Here is an 11,490-nt window from a genome sequence, read left to right as displayed (position 1 = left end):
TGGTATATATACACACAATGGAATACTATGCAGCCATCAAAAGAAATGAAATCTTGCCATTTGTGACAACATGGATGGAACTAGAGCGTATCATGCTTAGCGAATTAAGTCAAGCAGAGAAAGACAACTATCATATGATCTCCCTGATTTGAGGAAGCTGAGAGGCAACGTGGTGGGTTCGGGGGGTAGGAGAAGAATCAATGAAACAAGATGGGATCGGGAGGGATACAAACCATAATAGACTCTTAATCTCACAAAACAAACTAAGGGTTGCTGGGGTTAGCGGGCTAGGGAGAGGGTGGTGGGGTTATAGACATTGGGGAGGGTATGTGCTGTGGTAAGTGCTGTGAAGTGTGCAAACCTGGCGATTCACAGACCTGTACCCTTGGGGATAAAAATACATTATATGTTAATTTAAAAATCTGCATTAAAGGTAAAAAAGCAAAGAAACAAAACAACCATAATAAACCCAGCAAACAAGAGTGATCTAGGAGATACTGCCTGTCTTGTATTTCTCATTACTTAGTTTTGCTTTTTAAATAATATTTATTGAGGAGGAAAGAGCTTTTGTATTACAAAATTAATATTTGCTGCTGGAAATTTAGAAAATAAAGAAAACCCCCTAAGAAAAGACATTTTAAAATGTTTTCACCCAGAAATAACTCATGCTAACACTTTGGTATGTATTCTTTCCTTCTTTCCTCACAAAGGCATGCATTTTCACGATGTAAACGCACTGCCTGTTCCTTCTGTGTACAGGAGAGAAGGGTCACTGTGGACGTCTGTGGTTCAGACATGGTTCAGCAGTTGCTAGAAGCGGGTGAGAGCAATATGATCACACTGGGTTTTTTGGCAGAATCATCTATCCTTGTCAAGATAACGTTCCAAGATGTTTGTATTTGTACATAGTGGAGCTGCCGAGCCACAGATTTTTTAAAAATAGCTCTTTTCCAAAAGTTTTGTAGCAGAATAGACTTTTCCCTCTACTCTCTTAGGTGTAGGGCCCATGGCCTGTAAATTAAATGGACAAAACTAGATTTTTTTAAAAAGATTTTACTTATTTATTTGACACAGAGAGAGAGGGAACACAAGCAGGGGGAGTGGGAGAGGGAGAAGCAGGCTTCCTGCTTGCCAGATGCGGGGCTTGATCCCGGAACCCTAGGATCATGACCTAAGCCAAAGGCAGATGCTTACATCCTGAGCCACCCAGGCACCCTAACAAGAACCAGGGCTACAGGAGAAGGTTTATCAGTGTGCACACAGCAGCTGGTAAAATAAGTAGCTGGCTGGTTAAATGGCTAAAAGTTTGTATATCCAACAGCTTCTAAGAAAAGAAGAAATCGATTCTTTTAGCAAACACAAGTGGATTTTTAATAGCTCAAAAAACAGGAGATAAAGAAAACCATGGTTTGTTTATATGGGTGCTGGTGGTCTTTCCGTCTCCTTCGTGGCTTCCCTGGAGAGGGGATACGGGGTAGGTTTATTCTTGGTCCCTCTCCTGGAAGTAGAAACCACCCCAAAGAGAATTTATGGCAGCCTCATTTCTTAGGAGTTTCTGCTTTTAGTCAGATAAGGGAAGCTCCAGGAAGGCTTTATTCTACATTGGTTGAATCTCAAATATCTTCAACTTAAACTAATCTTCATACCAATTCTGGGGGCTCCAAGTAAGTTCCTACACCTTCAAAGACAGAAGAACAACAGAAGTGTTGGAAGCTAGCACTTTCCGAACCATGGCACTGGGCACGGTCCTTTATTCACACAGTTCCACAAGTTAGTTTTGATTCATTCTGTTTGACAAATAGCACACCAGAGCCCAGAGGAGCTAAGTAATGGGCCCCGTAATCAGAGCCAAACTGTGTCTGAGAGTCTAGAACCATCCTACTTTTATTCAACGACACACTTAGCAACTGAATCGTGCATGGCAGGTTTGATGCGAGGGACACAGGGTCCCAAATAACAAATTGCTCCTCCCTTCAAGGCATTGCGGTCAAAGGAGAAGTCAAAGCAGAGGGGTGATTAGTGCCGAACAGGTGCTGTGATAGAGACGGGCCCTCTGCCCACAGGTGGAAGCTGGCGCTATGGAAACACAGAGAAGGGACCCCAGGATGAGCCAGCAGACCGCCCTCTGGCGAATCTGGCCCTCCCAGGTATCTTGGCTGCCCTATCTGGCCACTATGGGTTGGATTGTGCCCTCCAGAAAGATATGTTGAAATCCTAACCCCAGGACCTCAGAAGGTAATCTTATTTGGAAATAGGTCACTGTAGCAAGAGTAAGACAAGGTCATCGTGGAGCAGGGTGGTCTGGAAGTCGGATATGACCAATGTCCTTACGGGAAGACGATGTGAAGACCCAGGAAAGAACGCCATGGCGAGGCAGAGATCAGGGCAATGTGTCTACAGGCTTTCTCTCAATTTCCTCCTAGAAGTGACCCTGTCCTAACGGAGCCTCTGTTCTGCTCAGTTCTTCCACGTTATGAGTGTTAGTGGGACAGGCCTCCCTTTGGGGGTGGGTCTTTGGTTGGGTTCTCCAGATGCAGAACCTGAGGTGCAAATTCACATTCAAGTGCTCTACAGGGGAAGCATCCCCGGAGAAGCAGAGTGGGGGAAGCAGGGCAGAATAGGGGAATAAGCTGAGGCAAGCATACGGTCTCCGCGGAAGCTTGGCTTCGTCTCATAACCTGGAGATGGTCTGGAGCACAAGCTGTGATACGGAGCTAGTGCCCTTGGAGGCTGCTCGTACCCTTCTGCATGGGTCAGTCATTGGACAACTCGGGAATGGGCGAGGGGCTAGCAGAGCCTCCTGGGCAGGCCAAGGCAGCATCTCTGTGGCTGAGGGCAGTCTCTAGCTAGGGCAGCAACAGTGCATGTTATCAGCACTCCTCCCCCCACAGCAGCTGTAGGGGAGTGGGTGACCTCTTGGCAAAAGGGATCGGGTCCCCCTCACACCAACTACTTCTAGCACAGGGAGCCTGCTGTGGCCCTGTGCTCTTCTGCCTGGGTGGGCAAGTGTGTCTAATCTGGGTAAATAAAGAACCAGACCAGAAAGACAAGTGCTTTCCTCCTGCAGTGTCCTTCTAGCACTTTCTATCGACAAAGTCTTAAAAAATGCCAACAAGAAGCGCTTAAAGGGTCTAGCCCATTATCACAGAGCAGACAATGAAGGATAGATTTTGAGCCAAGTACCAATAAACTGATAGCTGGTGTAGCCACTGAGACCACACATCCCCTTTGGCTTTTCTTTTTTATCTCCATTCTTTTTGCATGTGTATAACATTCACCCCCCAAAATGAGCAAGAGAACCTGTGCCGTCTCACTCTTCCACTTGAGCCACTAGGCCAGTGTTCAGTCTCCCACTGCCGGGGAGCTCTGAGGCGCGGATGGGACCAGCGTGGCCTGAAACACAAGAGGAGAAAACCCATTGGGGCACAGCCCTGGAGGGCAGCTCCTTTGGGAGGTACTGGAGAAAATAGGGGTCCAAGCCAAAGAGCCAGACTCTGCCATGCGTTGTCCAAGCAGATACAGCTGCTCAAACTTGGTGAGAAAAATGATGAAGTTCTGGTTGTTGAATTTGGTCTCAAAGGTCATGCTGTAGGGGACATTCTGGAGTCTGCCTTCAGGCCGTCAAGTAGCCAGAGTCTCCCTTTTGTTCTTATGAGTTTTCATAATGCAAACAGGGTATTAATACATTTTCATAAAAACATTTAAAATTATATTCATATTTTCTATTAAAATATATTTGAAAATAAATTTCCAAGAAATTAACAAAAGAAAATGGAACAACAGTCTGTTTTCCAAATAATATCTTTTTCATTGTCATAAGGAGAACAATTTTTCATTATGGTCTCCGGAAGACACAGAGGACTGTGCAAGCTCCAGGCAAGGTCTTTCCCCATCCTGCTCTCTGTCCTCCAAAGCCCGTTTCAAATCATGTGCTCAGAGCCTTAGTTTAGATGTTGGAGCTGAGTGAACCTGTCAGGCACAGAACTGATTTACACTCAACCTTGCAGAAACAAAAACAAAACGCTCACCGGTATTGTACACCTCCTTTTTTCCTTTTCTTTTTTAAAGATATTATTATTTTTTAGAAAGATTTTATTTAATTATTTGAGAGAGCAAGAGCACGAGCTGGTGAAGGGCAGAGGGAGAAGCAGACTCTCCACCAAGCAGGAAGCCCTTTGTGGGGCTCGATCCCAGGACCCCGGGATCTCAGCCTGAGCTGACGGCAGACACCCAACTGACCGCACCATCCAGGTACCCCTAAAGTTACTACTTTTATGTAATCTCTACACTCAGTGTGGGGTTCGAGCCCACAACCTGAAGATTAAGAGTCACTCGCTCTACCAACCAAGGCAGCAGGTGCCCCACACACTTACTATCTCTAGGCATTAGGAAATGGTTTTATAATACTTGGGTAGCTGGATTTTTTTTTTTTTTAGCTTTTAATTGTGCACTTACATGTATCAGAAAAGCTGTTCATTTTCTTCCTAATGATCAATAAAAAATGTACTGAAGATAAGAAAATGCCTCCATCTTTACAAGGTGATTTTAGAAATTATTATTATGTTCTTAGATTTTCGGGAACGTTGCCATTTAGAGGATTAGTGGTAATTAGCAAATACCATAATACAGTATATTTAATGAAAATGTCATTGATGTTCTATTATGTCTACTTTCATGAGTGAAGCAAATACTTTAAAACATCTGACAATTTGCTGATACAGGTAAGCTTGGTGAGCCGATTGGAGTGGAACACTGTGGAGCTCCGGCTTCTGGTGACTTCTCTGTAGCCACATCCGATGGCCTGTTCTCAGTATTCACTCTGTTAAATGCCTAATTCTGTCCCCCGTCCCCTGCTCTTACTGTTCTCAGGGGCTATCAAAACACTGACTGGGATTGCGTTACGTGAAGCAAATCCTTCAGAGAAAGACAATTGTCATCTGTCTTCACTCATGTGTGGAATAGCGCAGAGGACCACAGGGAAAGGGAGAGAAAACCGAACGGGAAGAAACCAGAGAGGGAGACGAGCCATGAGAAGCAGGGTGATGGGTGTACAGGAGGGCGCAGGTTGTGGTGAGCACTGGGTGTTACACACAACTGATGTACCACTGAACACTACGTCAGAAACTAATGGTGTGCTCTATGTCGGCTAAGTGAACGTAATAAAAAAATTTAAAAACACTGATTCTCTCCTTCTACCCTCCATTTGCACCTGTTACCCCTCTGAGCCAGTGTTCACCAGACCACGCCCACTGTCCTCTTCACGACGATCACAGCATTAGATTGCATCTTGCTGGTTCTGAGCTCCAAATGCACACCCCTAAATCACCTTTCTCCAGAGGTCTGCATGCAACTTTCATATCCATCTACAAGCTCACCGCTGGGGCTCAAAGAAAACTGGACCACAAATCAGAAGCCCTAGATGTACACCCATGAGAGTTCAATGGTGCCACCTGGCCTCTCCGAACATGTTTTCAAATCTGTAAACTGGGGATCTTTGTCCTGCTTTGTGCGAACCTCACATGAGATCATGCATAGGAAAACACTCAATAAAAGGGCGACTCTTCTTTCTCAAGGTCTTACAGAAATGCTGGTGCTGCTGAGGATACTTTACACTTGTTTCATTTGGTTCTAACAGCTCTGCTTTTTTTCTTTATTAAAGGCTTTGTTTATTTGTTTGAGAGAGGGAGTGAGAGAGAGCATGAGCAGGGGAGAGGGAGAGGCAGGCTCCCCACTGAGCTGGGAGCTCCATGCCGGGCTCGATCCCAGGACCCCTAGATCATGACCTGAGCTAAAGGCAGAGCTCAAATGGCTGAGACCCACCCCAGCGCCCCAAGGCATAGATTCTTATTCTTATTTCATAAAACGAGAAAAACTAGGGCTTAGAATGCTTAAGCCTCTTGTCCAAGACCACAAACTAGTACCAGGGACAAGTCTAAAACCTGTGCTCAGCAATAAAGCCCCCACGAGCAGCAGTCAGAGTCCTCGGTTGCAAGTGACGGGAAGTGGCCCGGGTGAGACTAGCAGAAGCACAGTGCGGGTTACCAGGGCGGCCTGGGGCCTGCGGGCCGTGCCGGGAAAACCGGCTGGAGGAAAGGGCACTCCAGGGAACAAAAAGGACGGACAGACAGTCATCTTTCAGCCACGACGGTTGGGAGGGACCTTGTGACACCAGGCACTGCTGCTGCTGCTGTAGTGTGTCACCACGGTTGTGAAGAACAACTGTCTGTCCCGGATTCCGAGTCCCGGGGAGCGTCAGACCGAGGGAGCCCGGCAAGCACCCCCCACTCCCCCGCCTGGCCCAAGAGGAGGGAAGGCGCTGGGGCAGCAGAGGTGGAGACCCCAGGTTCTGCGCGCGCCTCCGGAGACAGAGGACTCCAGGTCAAGGAGGGAAGATCTGCAAGTGACCGGCCTACGCTGCCTCCTCCCCGGCCGAGGGATGCTCCCTGGAAGAACACGGCCGCCTTCCTGCCGGCGCTCTTTGGGACCCGCACGTAAGTCTGGGTGCAAAGCAACAGAGTTGCACAAGACATTTACAACAGTCCAGGAAGGACACCAACCCAGAGCGAGTGAGAAAAGGAAGGCATGTCCAGAAGCTGAAGTGGTGCCCGGGGGGCTCAGTCGCTTGAGCTCCTGGCCGTGGCTCTTGGCTCGGTCGTGATCCCACCGCTGGGGTGGAGCCTACGAAGGACTTTGTGCTCGGTGCAGAGTCTGCATGTCCCTCTGCTCACACTCTCCCTCTCTCTCAAGTGATAAATCAATAAATATCTTTTTTCAGAAAAGGTGATGTTGGAATAATTAGTTAAAATTTTGGAGAAATAAAAACCATTTAGGTTCTCACTTGAATAATACCAAAATAAGCTTGAGAGACTTTAGTTATCTAAGTAAATAGAACAAAAAATTAAGGAGCAACTGGATGGCTCTGTCAGTTAAAGCATCAGACTCTTGAGTTCGGTTCAGGTCGTGATCTCAGGGTCACGGGATCCTGCCCGCGTGGAGCCCCACACTGGGTTCCAGGATCAGCGGGGTGTCTGCTTGTCTCTCTCTGCTGCTCCCCACTCTCCACTCATGCTCTCTCTCTCTCTCAAGTAAATAATATCTTTTTTTAAAAAGAACAAAGAATTCAAAAACTAAAATTAAAAAATTGAACAAAAGAAAGACGGGCATTGTTTGACTACATAAAACATTTGACTCCTGTATCTAAAAATAAAACTAGGATTTGGAAACAAATGTGTTAGGTCTGAACGATGCTGAGAGTTCAGTAGTTGAATCGGCAAAGGACATTGTGATGGGCTGACTGTGTCCCCTTAACTTCACGTGTCGAAGCCCTTATCCCCAGTACCTCAGAATATGACTGCATTAGGAGAAAGGGGATTTCAAGCAGTGTAGCTGGTTCTGGAAGAGCAGATTAGGGCAGAGAAGCCAGAGGCAAGCCACGACGAGGCCTCCGTAGATGCGACGCCGCCAACACCTTCCTCACAGTCGTCCAGCCTCCGGAACGGTCTGGAAACGGGGTTCTGCTCTTAGGGCACCGGGTCTGTGGTGACGGTTACTCTCACCTTAGCGACTCCGCGGACACGCACCGTGCTCCCACAGGAGAGTCAGCGAAGTCCTCCAAGCCGAAGGGGACTCCTCGCAACAGAGGTGACTCTGGCATTCGGTTCTGAGAGATGAAGGGGAATCGTGGACAGCCAATGAGCCTGCGATGTTTTTTAGAGTTGGTTTGCTTGTTTTTAAAGAAAAACACTTTGTGTTTTACCAAAACGGAGTGACTCTGAAACACTACATTTTAGTTAGGAATTTCGTAGGAATGAAACAAACCCAGACAACACACTAGATGAAGCTCCGTGCAAACAGGAGTCCTGTCAGGGACCGTCTAGAAGCGTCCGCGTCCCTTTGATGGGCTCGGTGGCGAGCTCACCTCTGGGTCCCCGAGGACAGGTTCGGTGCGTCGCGTCTACTCGAGCCGAGTCCCGTTGCGGTGGCGCTTCTGCGGCTGTGGGGACGCGTGTGGCAGTCAGCCTGTGGCCGCCCCCCGGCTCCCTTCTGGCCCCGGGAGCAGCAGAAGTCGTGCTTGGCCTGGCAGACGGCCCCCGCGAGGGTCTGGCATCGGCCGCTCTGTCCCTCAGGCTCCTCCGTCGGCCAGATGGGGCTAGTCCTGGCCTTGACCTCACGGGGCTGTTGTGCGACTCCCGGGTTCGACCTCGCGCTGCTGAGGCGGCACATCGCGGCAGTGGGCGTCGGCTCGGCCACTTGGGACCATCGCTGTCGCCGTCCTGGAGGCAGAAGGGAGGTGGAGGCCGCCTTCTTCGGCCCGGGCCGTCCCGGGTTTCCCGCAGCGGGTTCCGATGGCCGTGGGCAGCTCCGTGGGCGTCCGCAGACAGCTGGCCCGGGCCGGGGCTGTGCAAGTGGGTCTTTGAGAGCCACAGCCCTGCTTCGGCCTGGGGCTCCCTCGTGGCCCGCTGGGCGCTGGCCCAGCAGCGATGGCCCAAGTTCCTCTGACCTTTTCAGAAAATCCCTTTCTGAAAACACCCAGGGAAGGGCCTCTGCTTGCGGATGGGTGCGGAGTGGCTGACCCGCAGGAGCCCCCTTCTCAGTGTCCCTTTGTCCTGGCGACAGCTGTGAAAACAAGGAAACTGGCTTGGGAAAAGGCTCACAGATCCGTGTTAGTACTGGCAAAGCCCAGCTTTTTAAACAGGTTTTTAATTCAGGACTTTTTTTTTTTTTTTTTAAGATTTCTTTCTTTCTTTATTTACTTGTCAAAGAGAAAGTGAGACAGAGCACAAGCAGGGGAGCGGCGGACAGAGGAGGAGCAGGCTCCCCGCTGAGCAGGGAACCCGACAGGCGACTCAATCGCAGGGTCCTGGGATCATGACCCGAGTAAAAGGCAGACACTTAACCCACTGAGCCACCCAGGCGCCCCTATTCAGTGCTTTCCTGCCAGCTCAGACCCTGGTGGCCTCACCCCACCTTCCCACAGCAGAGGAAGGGCAGGAGGGAGGCTGCATGTGTCAGCTGTCCCTGTTGACGTGCCAGGCGCTGCTCTGGGGGCAAGAGCCAGTCTTGGTCATCTTGAGTTCCCAGTTTTGGCAGACTCTGTCACACACGTGTCACATGTCTGCTGAGAGGTGGGAACTGAGCTCTTGAACAGGGTCTGTCACAGAATTCACAAATCTCCACCAGAAAGGGAAAGTCTCTGAGGAAATCAAAGGGAAGTGACCATGAGCTTGTTTTTATGCCACGTACCCGCCAGTACGTTTCGTTGGACTTAACTGTGCAGTTTGTTGACGTTAAGGAAGGAAGGGAAATCCCAACAACAGTAGAGCCGAAGAAAACAGTTCAGATCATGGTCTTTCTTCACTTAAGACGGCATTACTCTTAAACAGACTCTTAGCCGCAGAGAACGAGTGACGAGTGACGGTCACCAGAGGGGGTGGCAGGTGCAACAGGTGAGGACGTGAGAGTTCGCTCATTAGGGAGAGCACGGAGTGATGTGCAGAACTGCTGAGCCACTACACTGTGCGTCTGAAACCAACGTAGCACCGTACGCCAGCCATGCTGGAATAAAATAACAAAACAGGAAAAGACTGCAACACCCTTCTCCTAAATAAGTTAATTTTTTAAAAAATCAGATTCTGTACCTATTATTTAGCAGGGGGCCTGTATTTTGTAGTCAAACTTCTTTGGCTTACAAGTAAGAGAAACCCAAACAAAGTGACCTTGGATGAACACAGGGTCTGTTAGAAAATGCAGGGTCACTTTGCAGGCTCCAAGGGCGGGATGTGCCCTCAGGTTCACAAGGGACTGGAAGTGGGAACCATGAAGCCATCAGAAACGAGCTACTCCGTCTCTCTCCCTTGCTGCTTTGACTTTATCTACCCTTCCTTCGCTCTGCACATCTGGCTCTCTCCCCCCGCCCTCCCCCCGGGCGCTACAGGCGGGGCCAGGCTGGCTGCCCCAGAGCAGTAGATTCTGAACCTGTCCATGGCCCTCCCACTTGCCTCCCAGGCAGCCACTCTCCTAGATCTCTACCTAAATTCCCCCAAAAGGAAGGAAACACTGGCAGGAAACACTGGCCCTCCCCTAGTACAGATTTTCTGCCCGGAACCCACTCTGTGGACAGGTGGGAGGAGCCGCTCTCAGAGGTATGAAGGGCAGTGTGTGCACAACACACCCCAGGGAACAAGTGCTTTAATGTGGAATTAATATGACTGAAACGGCCTATCAGAATATCATCACCTTTACATTTAAAAAATGATACTTTTTATATATGAACATGTATCTATTATACATATATGTTATTCCTCAGATAGCAAATTAAAATAATCCACATGAACTCAGTGGCTTTACTATTTCCCTTATCCAAGCAACATGACACGGCCACTCTGAGAACAGTTCCTGGAGTTAACTAGGAAGTTAACTCATGCGATAAATAAAAATAGAATTCTAGATGTTGCCGGGTGGCTAATTCATCTGCAGGATGCAAATGAGGCGATTTGAAAGGGGACATCTCTTTATTCAGACCAGCAAGGCAGCATTTAAGGAATTATTATTCAGTTAAATGAGGGTAAATAGGATCCTGGTGACTGAAAAATCTGAGGCTGCTTCCAAAAGCTCTCATTTGCACCTGGGGAATAGAAAGAAGAATCTGGGGGGAATAAGCAGCCAGACAAATAATGCGGAAGCAGAGGTTCCGGGACAAGGAGGAAGCCCTATTTGAGACACCGGGTATTGATGGAATGATGGGAAGTGTATTTTGCAGGAAGGTGACCATAGCAAGGTGACCAGGGCTTTGGCATTCGGGTGTCAACATCAAGGACATATGCCATATGACTTCTCAGACACCTGCTGGAGCATGGGACCGAGGTCCAAACATGGCCGATAAGAAGCTTGGGTGAGAGGAGCAGGCTCCTATTCGCACTTGGTTCCTGGGATCCCGGCTGTACGTCGCTTATCCAAAGCACGTTTCCTTCATTGTCGCGATGTACACTGACTACACCAATTTTTTAATGTCCTCATGTATGGTTTTTGTGCACAGAGAGAGTTATTTTCATTTTAAAATTTAGCATTCAAAACCTACTTCTTAAGCTTTTAAGAAGTCATGGTTTTAAAAAAAAAGAATACATAGTGCTGTGAATTCAGGTATTTAAATATCTGAAGAGTAACTCTCTTGACAAATCTAGACAACTTTAGCACTCCCCTGATAGAAGGGGTTTTTAAAGTGAGTTGATTCCCTTACATATTTCCAACTATATTTACACATTTACCATATTTAATTTTTATTTCAAGTATTGCTTAAACATACAAACCTTTTTATGTTCTTAGGAAAGTTAGAATCTAACAGATTAAACTTCTAACACCTGAACTTAAAATCATGGGCTGAATCAGTTGCTCAATTAGACATGTAGCTGGGAATCATGAAGCTGAAGTACTATTCTAACAGACCCAAATCTCTGAAGCCCTTAAATAACAAGTATGCACACTTTCTTTTCC

This window comes from Mustela nigripes, chromosome 1, assembly GCF_022355385.1.
Source record: "Mustela nigripes isolate SB6536 chromosome 1, MUSNIG.SB6536, whole genome shotgun sequence".
Classification (NCBI taxonomy): Eukaryota; Metazoa; Chordata; class Mammalia; order Carnivora; family Mustelidae; genus Mustela; species Mustela nigripes.
The sequence above is the reverse complement of the archived record's forward strand: the minus strand, read 5'-3'. Positions refer to the sequence as shown.